This window comes from Bos indicus, chromosome 14 (genome assembly GCF_029378745.1).
Source record: "Bos indicus isolate NIAB-ARS_2022 breed Sahiwal x Tharparkar chromosome 14, NIAB-ARS_B.indTharparkar_mat_pri_1.0, whole genome shotgun sequence".
NCBI lineage: Eukaryota > Metazoa > Chordata > Mammalia > Artiodactyla > Bovidae > Bos > Bos indicus.
Genome location: NC_091773.1, coordinates 1,541,784 through 1,554,772, shown reverse-complemented (window position 1 = coordinate 1,554,772; position 12,989 = coordinate 1,541,784). Strand labels below are relative to the sequence as shown.

Genomic DNA, 12,989 nt, shown 5'->3' with positions numbered 1-12,989 from the left:
CAGAGTTGACTGAATTATCACCGAAGAGTCATTGCATGGAATAGGTATAAATATTTAGATGCAATGAAGTATTCCCTAGTGAAAAATACAGATTACCAAATTTGACCCAAAAAGTAAAATTTCCAAGTTCCTTTTACAAAGCAAGCATAATACTGATAGCTAAACCTGATAGCTGATGATGATACTAAAGAGGAAATTAGAGCATTTTGTGGATCAGTGCAACAATCTTAAATAAAGTAAAATATTAACAAACCAAACTCAGCAGCATATGATACAATATCATGACTCTGTGTGTATCAGCCCTGGAGGCAGGAGCTTGACTGTATAGGAAGGTGCTGGATACAGTCACACAAAGGTGCTGGACAGGACTGGCACTCCCTAACGTTGTATTTGAGACACGAGCAAACGAAAGTAAACAAGCAAAACAAGTAGAGGCAAGAGAATTCGGGAATTACAATCCCTATTGCAACTAAATAGTATGTCTCAAAAACCCTGAAAAGTCAATGGTAAAACTAGAAAAATCAATAAAAATCATTCAATAAGTTAGTAGAACATGAAAGTGAAGTGAAAATCAGTAGCCATTTTATACATAGGCGATAGCCAACCAGAGGCTGTAACAGGAGAGAATTTTTTATTTACTATTGGAGAAGAGGGACCTAATATTTAAAAATAAATCTGACTAAAAACATGCACAATCTAAAGGAGGAAAATTCAACAAACTCCCAAAAGATGCAGCAGTAGCTTTGAACAATTGTAAAAACACTCCTTACATTAAATATCATTAAAATGTCAGTTCTTTCTAATTTATAAGATTTTTAATTAATGTGATTACCATAAAAATAACAGTGTTCTTTTTTTCAATTGGACAAGTTGAAAGACAGGTAAAACAAAAGCATTCAAGATCAGTTAGGAAAAGAATTAAGTTGTGGGAGTAATTAGTACTACCAGAGGTTAAAATATAACTTCTAAGAAAAAAAAATTTAAACAATGTGTTACTGTTCTGTGACTGGACAATCAAATGAAGTAGAATAAAAAAACCAGAAAAATACCCAAGAACATACGGAAATTTAGTGTATGATAAAGGAGGAATCTCTAATCACTGGAGCAAAGATAAACCTTTAAAAAATAATTGGTTTGTGAACAAATAAGTGACTACATAGAAAAAGTCAAAATTGGATCCATACCCATGAATCCATACATCATACCTGAGAATAAACTAAATATTAAACAACTAAAACTATACAAATACCCAGAGAAACGATATGTGAGTATCTTCATAACCTGGGTGTGGAAACAGGCTTCCTATGTATAATTCAAAATCCAAATGCAAGCAAAGATAGACTGATTTGTTTACATACAAATGTAAAGATTTTTCATGACATACACACCACCCCCCAGAGGATATAAAGAAATTAAAAAATTTAGGGTGAGGGACGGGGGCTGAATCAAACATGAACGATACATGAAAAAAATTAACAAAGATATATGAAATAACACATAAATATAAAAAAATATGCTTGCCTCAGTCATGAAGTAAATTCAGAGAAGATGGTGCCATATCTGCTACAGAGGGTGTTGTGCAGAGCATGGGGCTACAGGGTCAGAGGCAGCCCTGGCTCGGAGGGGACACTCTCCTCACCCACTGGACGCAGCTATAAAACCAAAATGAAATACATGGGGAAGCCACGGGAGGACTCTGAACAGAAAGTAGTAGAAAGATTGGGAAATAAGACTTTGAAGTCCCCCTTTTCATCTCCTCTGGTTTTCTCTAGACTTGACCTATGACAAGACAGCCCATAGCTTTTTTTTTTTTTTTTTTATGCGTTTGAACTGTGGTGTTGGAGAAGACTCTTGAGAGTTCCTTGGACTGCAAAGAGATCCAACCAGTCCATTCTAAAGGAGATCAGCCCTGGATGTTCTTTGGAAGGAATGATGCTAAAGCTGAAACTCCAGTACTTTGGCCACCTCATGTGAAGAGTTGACTCATTGGAAAAGACTCTGATGCTGGGAGGGATTGGGGGCAGGAGGAGAAGGGGACAACAGAGGATGAGATGGCTGGATGGCATCACCGACTTGATGGACACGAGTTTGAGTGGACTCCGGGAGATGGTGATGGACAGGGAGGCCTGGCGTGCTGCGATTCATGGGGTCACGAGGAGTAGGACACGACTGAGCGACTGAACTGAACTGAATGAACACAGCTTGCAGGATCTAGTTCCCTGACCAGGGACTGAACCAGGCGCCAGCAGTGAAAGCACTGAGCCCTAACCACGAGACCGCCAGGGAATTCCCGAGACAGCCCGCATCCCGAAAGTGAACACGGACAGAAGACGTGGCTCCCTCTTGGTCTAACTCATTGAGTGGGGAAAATCGCGACTTCAGCAGCCCACAACTCACCCGAAGCTCTTAGAGAAGGGAGCTGGCCTCTCCAGTCAGAGGATCTGTGACCCCAAGTCTCTGGGGTAAAACCCACTGACGTTTTTCTCTCGATCTTCCCCCCTCATGACCCCAAGTGTGGCTGCAGTGGTGGGAAGTAAGCAGCACTGTGGAATAATTAAGCTCCAGCTTTCTGACTAGATGACGGAAAAGCGGAACCGCACAGAACTAGAAAATGCCAGAGGGACTTCAGGGGGTGAGCAGCCTGGGAGAGAATCCCGTAAAGATGTTTACGAAAAGATGGGCTTTCCAGGTGGCACTAGTGGTAAAGAACCCACCTGCCAATGCAGGAGATGCGGGTTCCATCCCTGGGCTGGGAAGATCCCCTACAGGAGGAAAGGGCAACCCACTCCAGTATTCTTGCTGGGAAATTCCATGGACAGAGGAGCCTAGCAGGTGCAGTCCGTAGGGTGGCAAAGAGTCAGACACAACCAAAATGTCTTTGCACTTAGCAGGCTCACTCCTGAGCAGAGCAGTCGGTGACAGAGGCTGCAGCTGCTGACACCCCTCCCAAGCTCTGAGCTCCCGTCAGGAGCCCACAGTGTGGACACGACCCTGAGGGAAAGTCTTGGGTGGTCCTTCCTTCCCACAGCCTGGGCATGGCTGTGGGGGTCCTGGGGTGTGTTTTAGGCACCAGATGGGGCTCTGTGTGTAAAAGAGTGAATGCGTGTGTCAGAGAGCATGTGCGTGACTGTGACGGTGTGAGTGTGTATAACTACAGTGCAAGCGTCTGGCAGGTACCACCTTGGTTACAAGGGACCGAAGCCGACACCACCATGAACACAACCACACCTCCTCCACATAAACAAGCCCAAACGAACACACTTTCCACGAGACAGTTGGCCATCACTCTTCCAAAGTGTCGAGGCCCTGAAAGAAATCAAGACTGAGGCCTGTTCCAAATCAAAGGGACCTCAGGAGGCCAGACAAGCGGGTGGGACCTGAGGCTGGGTGTGTGGTGGGTGGGAGAAGGGCAAGGGGGGCTCGGGCAGACTCAGGAAGGGTCTGTAAACCGGATCATTGCTGCGTGTCAGTGTTAACTTTGCCATTTTGATCACTGTACTATGGTTATATGCAATGTTAAAATTTGGAATATCTGTGTAAAGGGTTGTATAGAATACTTCTATACTTGTTTGCAACTTTTTATAAGCTTGAAATTATATTCAAATGAAAAGTTTAAGCTATGAGCCTCTCTTAACAGAATCCTAGTCTTGTACTGCTCTTTCATATAACTAGAGAAGGATAGAGATTTTGCCCAAACTACCACCCTTCACTTTATCCAAAACATTTGATAAGTAGTATTTTCCTCATCTATTCTGGGTCTTTCAAAAAATATTTAAGGACTTCTCTGGTGATCCAGTGGTTAAGAATCTGCCTGCCAACGCAGCGGACACCGGTCTGATCCCTGCTCTGGGAAGATTCCACATGCCCTAGGGCGACTAAGCCCGTGCACTCTAGAGTCTGTGCTCCACAAGACAAGCCACCGCCATGAAAAAAACCCTTGCACCACAACAGGAGAGCAGGCCCCGCCCACCTCGATAGAAAGCCTGAGCGCAACGACAAAGAGCAAAGAAATACATTTTAAAACCCAGTCAATGTTAAAAATGTTAAAAAATATTTCAGATGTACTCTTCTAAAAAAAAAAATTATGCTACTTTGAAATGCTTCTTTTTCATTTCTACATGTGAAAAAAATATTGTACTTATCTTTTTTGTTGATGATTTCTCACTTAATTGCATCTAAGTCAGAGACTATAGTCCCGAGGTATGACGTAAAGAGGTTTGAGAAATGATAAAATCTGAACACTTTGCACAGATTCAAAGCACTGGAAGGTCTTGTTCAAGTCTTGGTTGCAGCACCTGAGTGCCAGGGGCAAGGGTGTTTAATTACTGCCACAGAAGGAGGGCCTGACAGAGCCGTGGGGCCATCTGTTCTATGGAGCGTGAATTTGATACAATGATCTGTCCTTTCTCACCCTGTCCCTTGGCCCGCACTCTCTTGGGCACCTGGGGTTCTCTGTGGACCTCCCCCACCTCTCTAGGGTGTGGAGCTCCCTCCCTGCTCCACGGGGTCAGTCACATCAGAGCTGACAGCTGAGTCTGCTGCTGGCCTGGGTGGGTGGACCCGCAGGCGGGAGACCCTGCCCCTCCTGCCACCCAGCTATGAGTCAGTGCCCCCCCGGGGCCTCAGAGGCTGCATGTTTCAGGCCCCCAGGAAGCCTTCAGAGAACATCTGGGGTGCTGAGAACAGGGCTGCTTCTCACTTGCATCAGGGTGCGGCTCAGGTGGGGTTCAGGTGAGGGCGCCTGGGGCGAGAACCCATGTCATCAGGACAGAGGATTAGAGAAGGCAGGAGGAGAGATGTATCTGGGCATCAAGGGTGTGCCGGGTTCGGGGCTGAGGGAGACGGGGGGCGGGGAGAGCAGGAATAGGAGGGGCCTGAGGCCAGGGGTCTGGGGGCAGCTCCTCTGCCTCCCCCCTCACAGGCCTGGCTGACCGCGGGGTCCTCCTGAGCCTGTGGTGGGTCCCGGTATATGCACAGAGAGCTGACCAGCAGAAGTGGAGGGGGGCCTGCTGGGCCTCTTCAGAGTGGGTTCAGGGCTGTGTGCAGGAACCACGGAGAGGGGGGTAGTGACGCCAGCCTGCAGGTGTTGAGTGCTGAGTGTCTGACCTGGGTCCCAGGAGGCACTTGTGCTCAGAGCTGGGGGTCAGCTGGGGTGCCGGGAGCCTGTGGGCACCAAGGGTCTTCAGCGGGCAGTGGTGGGGTGGTCGGTCCCTGGGTGCACCTGAGTGGACAATGCCCCACTCCCACTCCTGTGGGCTCCCGTCAGGCCCTCTCCCCACCTCTGCTCTGAAAGGAGTGGCCCCAGGGAGCGCATGCGCTTGGAGAAGCTGGTCCTTGCTTCTGTCCTTCTGTCCTTGCCCTCATGTCTCACCTGTCCTTCCACTTCTACTCTCCTGGGGGGTGGGTGGGGGGTGACAGACCCCTGGGGTGAGCCCCGGAGCAGGCCCAGGCTGCCAGGAGCTGTGAGCCTTCAGGCTCCGGGAAGCCTGCCCTCACCTGCCCCATTTCTGGAGGAGGGGCCTGCGGGCCTCCTGTGGGTGTTCCAAGTTATGCTCCAGCTGGAAATCCTCTTTCTGAGGTTGAGTCTCTCCTACGCCACCCAGTAGGAACAGGGGCAGGGGTTGGGAGGTGCTGTTTGGTGATTTTCTCTCCATCTGTGGATTGTCAGAGGTACCCCTGCAAGCAGGCCCTGGCAAAGATATCTAAACATCCCTGTCTGGTACTGATGAAAACTGGGCTGAGCCCGCCCGGCCCCCTGCAGGTGCTGGGCAATCCCCTGCTCCCCTAAATTCTGCACCCCACCCCATGGCATGCTGGAGAACGGGGCTGTGGGGCCGCAAGGCTCACTCTCTGGGACCTGCTGAACCGGCGCGTCATCAGGAATGCCCTGTCTTCCGAGGCCCAGAGGCCTGGCTGGGGGCAGCCCTGTTCTCTGTCTCAGGTTCCGAAGAAGAGACAGTGATCCCCAGAGGCACGTGGGCTCTTGGGCCAAGAGCGACCCTCGGAGCAGGAGCAGACCCCCAGAGAAACTTCAGCACGCCCGGGCCACCCACTGCCCCGTGAGCCTGGGCAACTGCGGGCCTCTGCCCCGCGGGTGGGCTCCTGCTCAGCTGGGGGCCCGGCCTCCTCCAGGCCTGGCTTTGAGTGCCCTGCTTGCCTGCACCCCGCTCCCAGCTCTGAGCGCCCTGCCCGGCCCCCGGCTCCACAGTTGCGCAGGCTGAGCTGCCGCCCATGGAAGGTGCGGGGTGGGAGGCGGGAGGGGAGGCGGCTGGCGCCGGTTGGAGCACAGGAAACGGACCGCTGCACTTCCTTGTGCAGGAGCCAACACAGAGCTAGCGCCCTAGTCGCCAAATGACAGCCTGCGTCTCTCACAGGAGAGGGGAGGGCTCCCTGTAACTCCACGTGGGCCGGTGAGGAGCCGGGGCTGGGTGTGGGCCGGGCCTCTAGACAGCATACTGGAGTCAGTTCGGTGAAGCCACGCCTGATGCTGGCTATGCTGCTGCTGCTGCTGCTGCTGCTAAGTCACTTCAGTCGTGTCCGACTCTGCAACCCCATAGACGGCAGCCCACCAGGCTCCCCTGTCCCTGGGATTCTCTACGCAAGAACACTGGAATGGGTTGCCATTTCCTTCTCCAAGGCATGAAAGTGAGAAGTGAAAGTGAAGTCGCTCAGTCAGGTCAGACTCTTAGCGACCCCATGGACTGCAGCCTACCAGGCTCCTTCGTCCATGGGATTTTCCAGGCAAGAGTACTGGGGTGGGGTGCCATTGCCTTCTCTGCTGGCTGGCTATGCTGGGGGCTGGCTATGTGCCTGGCTATGCTGGGGGCTGGCTCTGGGCAACAGTGGGGTCCTGGGACGCCCCCTCCTGTGATCTGGACTAAACTAGAAGTAACTCAGGAAATACCTGGAGTTCAGTCCTTTGAGCCAGTGACCATGGACCTTTTCTGACCATGACATCTCCAGAAACATGGCATGTGAACACACACACATGTGCACACATATAGACTCACAGTCGCATGAATACACACATATACATACACCTATACACATCCACACATATCCACGTTCACATGAACACACACACATACATAAATATACACTCACACGTATGTGCACATACACACATAAGCAAGATCATAGCACACACACACATACATGGAAAGGAAGTGTTAACAACCGATCCACCTTCCTCCCTCCCCTGGGGATGCCTTGGAGAAGGAGAAAAATTAGAAGAGAGAAAAAGGAAAACGCCAGGCAAACATCCTCATGAACTTGCTACTCAGAGCCTCAGAGCAAACAGACCACGGGGTGTCCTTACCTTGGCCTGGTCGACTTATAATAAATACATCTGGGTCTGAAGGGTCTGGCCCTGGGAAGCGTCAGATTCTCCCCTGAGATGACTGGCATCTGAGGGCAACGTTTGTTTCAGAGGAAACACCCAGTGTCGGTGGTGGCCTCGCACACCGCCGAGCGCTCCTCAACCTGGACCCCAGTGAGGGAGGCGTCGGGGGAGGCGCTCAGTCCCCCCGCTGCCCTGCCTCCCACAGGAGCTGGACAGTCCAACTCCTGAACTGCCTCCAGTCAGGGCTGTGATAGGATCGCTTTTGTTATGATGACTAGAAAGTGAAGAGTGAAAGGGTTAGTCGCTCAGTCGTGTCCAACTCTTTGCAATCCCATGGAATGTAGCCCACCAGGCTCCTCTGTCCATGGCATTCTCCAAGCAAGAATCCTGGAGTGGGTTGCCATGCCCTCCTCCAGGGGATCTTCGTGACCCAAGGATGGAACCCGCATCTTCTGTGTCTCCTGCATTGCAGGTGGATTCTTTACCACTGAGCCACCAGGAAAGCCCCTTGTTGACAAGAGAAGGGAGTGGGAAACCGAGGCCCTGGGAGCCAAGGTGCTTGAACACACATCCTTGATAGAGAACAGCGGAGTCCTGAGGTAGCCATGGGGACCAGGTCCTACCAGAGTGGGAGACAGACCTGGACCCATGGAGCTGCCAGGGGACAGACAGAGGGACGTTAGGAAGTGGAGTTTATTCTCTGGCTGCTGTTAGTAGGTAAAAGTTAGCCCTTTAGACGAGCTGGGATAATGAGAAAGAGGTCCGACCAGTTTTCTACTCAACGGAAAGTCTTTTCTCTTGTGACCCATTAAACAGATGCCACTCTCTGGTAACTCAGTTAAGAACTGATTACTCAAAAACCCATGCTGTGGTGGACGGCCTTGCCAGGTAACCATGGAGTCCCACAGCTGTGTCATGTAAGAGCAGGCTGCTTTGGGGAGAAGTGGCGGCAGAAGAAGACCCCTTACCGCTTTAACAGCGGGAGGGTGGAGGGGCTATGTCAGTCCTCAGCCCCCTGCCATCCACTCGCCGCGGCCCAAAGCAGTAGCTGCCTTTTTGTGCTGCTTCTGGAGCCTGCTGGGTCCACCTCTACCCTCTGAGTGGTCAAATACCTCGATTTGTTAGAGTTCCCTGACATTAAACTCCCCCTGTTGAGATAACCTGGGTGATTTCTGTCTCCCCACTGGCACCGGCCCAGCCACTAAACAGACGACTCATTGGGGTGTTTGAATTTAGGGGGAAAATCACTTTCCTCATCCAGGAATCATGTGATTTCTGGTTACAAAGCAGCCGGGGGAAAAATCTGAATGTGAAACGGGCCCTGAGCAGAACCAAACCTCAGGACTCTCAGGGGACACAGCCCGGCAGTGTTCTCAACAGACCACACCGTGCTCAGGCGATATTAGATCGGCTGCGTCTAAGGCGGAAGAGGTCTTTGCTGAAACCATAACTGGGACTGGGACTCCACGGCTGCCTGAAGCGCTGGTTTGGAGCCCCTGGGAGAGCCCTCCAGCTAGATTCCTCCCCCCGGCAGAACCCTCGAGCTGGACCCCCCAGAGAGAGCCCTCTAGCTGAACCCTGGGGACCCTGACGTCATCCCTCACTACTTTGCCAGCAGCCACAGCTCAGTTGCTCAGTCACCCCACAGTCCGTGCGCCAGGGGTCTCCTGCATCAGAGATTGGGTAGATTGGACTGGGTGCTCTGCTCAATCCTCAGGGACTGAAATCAAGGTGTGGGCCAAGCTGGTCTATTCTCTGATGCCCAGGGGCCTCATCAGGTTGGTGACAGAACTCTTTATCTTGTGGGGCTTAGGCCCGCCTTCCCTTGTTGGGGCCACTTGAGACCCATTCCTTTTGGGTGCATCTGTCTCCCTGACTCCCCTTCTGCAGGGCTCATGAGGTTCAATGGACTCCCGCACACCTGTGCACCTTGGGGTGGGCACCATGTCTGCAAATCCCTTCAGGGCATGGAGCCCAGTGCTTGCTTGGGTCACTGGGACAGGAATCTAACTCAGACTCCTGCTGACTTATGCACTCTGCCTCACAGCATCACGTGGACCATCTGAGTGTGAAGGAAGCAGCGTGCCTTTGTTCCTTGATTCCTAGACCAGCTGGAGCTGTTCAGCGCACCATCCACGACTGCAGCTGCCATCTGCTTTCCCCCCGATGACCTGCGGAGATAGCACCAGCAGTGCTGGGGGCTGGGAACACTGAGCAGCCTGGCCCAGTTCTTGGTGGCCGGGCCTGCTGAGCCCCTGCTTGTTGTGGGGGGGCAGTGGCTGCCCCCCTGCAGTGTCAGAGCTTGGTTTCTCCCCTGGACATGCCCAGTGTGGATGGGAGGGCACTCGAATCCTGGACAAGCCCCCCATCCCCACTCTCCCCACCACCTCAGGTGCACTGGGAGATCCACTGCAGCCTCCCACATGGCCAGGCTGCATGGGAGTCTGCAAAAAGTGCCCTGGGAGTCCACCCTCAGGGACACGCCACATGGACTCCCACACTCAGTGACAGAAACATGTGCACCAGCCTGGATGGGACCGGCCCCTCCCTGCTGCAAGTTCGGGGCTGTTAGGATTCGGTCTTGGGTTAATGAGTCAGGCAGAAGTAATGTTCCTGGAAGCTCAGCATCATGAAGAAAAGGACCTGCTGTCCATAGTAGGGACACCAGAGGGAGAGCCCTTCCAGGAGACTGGCCCCTGCTGGAAACTGGCTTGGGAGGCCAGTAAGGGCCAGGGAACGAGCTAGTCAAGAGGTCACGCTGCCAACAAACAAGAGGTCATGCTGCCAACAACCGGGGGGTGGGGGGCACCTCCCCCTACCCAGGAGGGCTCTATGCATTCCCATCGCTGTATCACTGTGGCACCTGGTACCTTTAGACGGCAATGGCGAGCAGCAGTGGAGATGCAGACATGGAGAACAGGCTTATGGACAAGGGTCGGGGGGAGGAAGGAGAGGAGGGGATGAATGGAGAGAGTAGCATGGAAGCATACACACTACCATCTGCAAGACAGACAGCCAGTGTGGATTTGCTGTGTGACTCAGGGAACTCGAACTGGGAGTCCTTAACAACTTAGAGGGGTGGGAAAGGGTGGGAGGTGGGAAGGAGGGTCAAGACAAAGGGGACATGGACACCTATGGCTAATTCATGTTGATGTATGGCAAAAATCAAACTAATATTTTAAAGCAATTATCTTTCAATTAACAATAAATAAAAAATTTTGTAAAGGTCAGTGGCCAGGCAGGGTTGGGTAGGGGTATTTGCTGGACATCACTGGTCAGTGTGGGCTCTGTTATTCTCTGATGACCTGAGAAGAATATATAAAGGAAAGCCTACTCTACCATTGCTGAACCAGCTGGGCTGAACATTCCTGCCTGCCGTGGGGAATCAAGCGAAGGGCCCAGGCTAGAAGGACCCTGTGCACACACAGCATCAGTGTGGAGCTAGGACCCTGTGCACACACAGAGCATCAGTGTGGAGGTTGGACCCTGTGCACAAACTGAGCATGAGTGCAGAGCTGGGACACTGTGCACACACACACCAATAGTGTGGAGCTGGGACCCTGTGCACACAGCATGGGTGTGGACCTGGGACCCTGTGCACACACACAGCATCAGGCAGAGCTGGGACCCTGTCCACACACACACCATTAGTGCAGAGCTGGGACCCTATGCACACACACAGTATCAGTGCAGAGCTGGGACCCTGTGCGCACACACAGCATTAGTGTGGAGCTGAGACTCTATACACACACACAGCATCAGTGCTGAGCTGGGACCCTGTGCACACTCACAGCATCAATGTGGAACTGGGACCCTGTACACACACACAGCGTCAGTGTAGAGCTGGGACCCTGTGCACACTCACAGCATCAATGTGGAACTGGGACCCTGTACACACACACAGCGTCAGTGTAGAGCTGGGACCCTGTGCACACAATGAGCATAATTGCAGAGCTGGGACCCTGTGCACACACAATATCAGTGTGAAGCATGGACTCTGTGCACACACAGCATCAGTGTGGAGCTGGGACCCTGTGCACACATACAGCATCAATGCAGAGCTGGAATCCTGTGCACACACATCATCAGAGCATAGCTGAGACCCCGTGCACACACAGTATCAGTGCAGAGCTGTGACTGTGCACACAGAGCATCAGTGCTGAGCTGGGCTCTTCTCCACTAAATACGCTGTTTCTGTCTGGACATTTTGATCATCTTTGGGCTACTTTTAGGGCTTCCTGGATGGCTCTGTATTAAAGAATCCTCCTGCAATGCAGGAGACACAGGAGACAGGTTCGGACCCTGGGTCAAGAAGATCCCCGGTGGAGGAAATGGCAACCCGCCCCAGTATTCTTGCCTGGAAAAAATCCCATGGACAGAGGAGCCTAGCAGCTATAGTCCATGGAGTCTCAGAGTTGGCAACTAATAAGAAAACCAAGCAGTCGGAAAGAAACTATCATTCAGCTGCTCAAAGTCCCAACCCAGGGGAGGGTCCAAGGACTAACAGAACCCTCCGCCCCAGTTCTTAAACCCAACATTTGAAGCAAATATTTCAAGGGACCCTCCTAGGCTCCAAGCATGGTGATGCCCATTAATCACAGAGGTCCTGTTCTAGGGAGTCAGTGAGAACACAGAGTTGGCAAGTACACAGCCACTGTTTCCAGGGAAACACAGGGCCACCTTTCCACCAGCCCATCAACACATGAATATCTACAACATACATACCTGATTAGCAGTTAATTTTCAAAATAGATACAGAACTCATACAGCTCAAAGACAAAAAACAAGTAATCCAGTTTTAAAATGGACAGAGGACAGATGGCTAACAGATCTGTGAAAAGACGCTCAGCATCACTAACCGTCAGGGAAATGCAAATCAAAACCACAATGAGATATCGTCTCTCACCTGTCAGAATCAGTTCAGTTCAGTTCAGTCACTCAGTCATGTCTGACTCTTTGCGACCCCGTGGACTGCAGCACGCCAGGCCTCCCTGTCCATCACCAACTCCTGGAGTTTACTCAAACTCATCTCCATTGAGTTGGTGATGCCATCCAACCATCTCATCCTCTGTTGTCCCCTTCTCCTCCTGCCTTCAATCTTTCCCAGCATTAGGGTCTTTTCAAATGAGTCAGTTCTTCGCATCAGGTGGCCAAAGTATTGGAGTTTCAGCTTCAACATCAGTCCTTCCAATGAACACTCAGGACTGATCTCCTTTAGAATGGACTGGTTGGATCTCCTTGCAGTCCAAGGGACTCTCAAGAGTCTTCTCCAACACCACAGTTCAAGAGCATCAGTTCTTCGGCACTCAGCTTTCTTTATAGTCCAACTGTCACATCCATACGTAACTACTGGAAAAACCCTAGCCTTAACTCTTCGGACCTTTGTTGGCAAAGTAATGTCTCTGCTTTTTAACATGCTCTCTAGGTTGGCCATGATGTTCCTTCCAAGGAGTAAGTGTCTTTTAATTTCATGACTGCAGTCACCATCTGCAGTGATTTTGGAGCCCAAGAAAATAAAGTCTGTCACTGTTTCCCCATCTATGTGCCTTGAAGTGATGGGACAAGATGCCATGATCTTAGTTTCCTGAATGTTGAGCTTTAAGTCAACTTTTTCACTCTCCTCTTTCACTTTCATCAAGAGGCTCTT

The 12,989-nt window shown here is 51.4% G+C and overlaps 1 long non-coding RNA gene across 1 annotated transcript; it reads left to right on the top strand.

The window, feature by feature from the left end:
- Positions 1-6,318: 6,318 nt before the first annotated feature.
- LOC139186847 (uncharacterized) lies at positions 6,319-12,475 on the top strand. The gene is made up of 3 exons (XR_011570448.1): positions 6,319-6,676; positions 7,815-7,941; positions 9,390-12,475. It is a non-coding gene; the product is annotated as an uncharacterized lncRNA (long non-coding RNA).
- Positions 12,476-12,989: the final 514 nt, after the last annotated feature.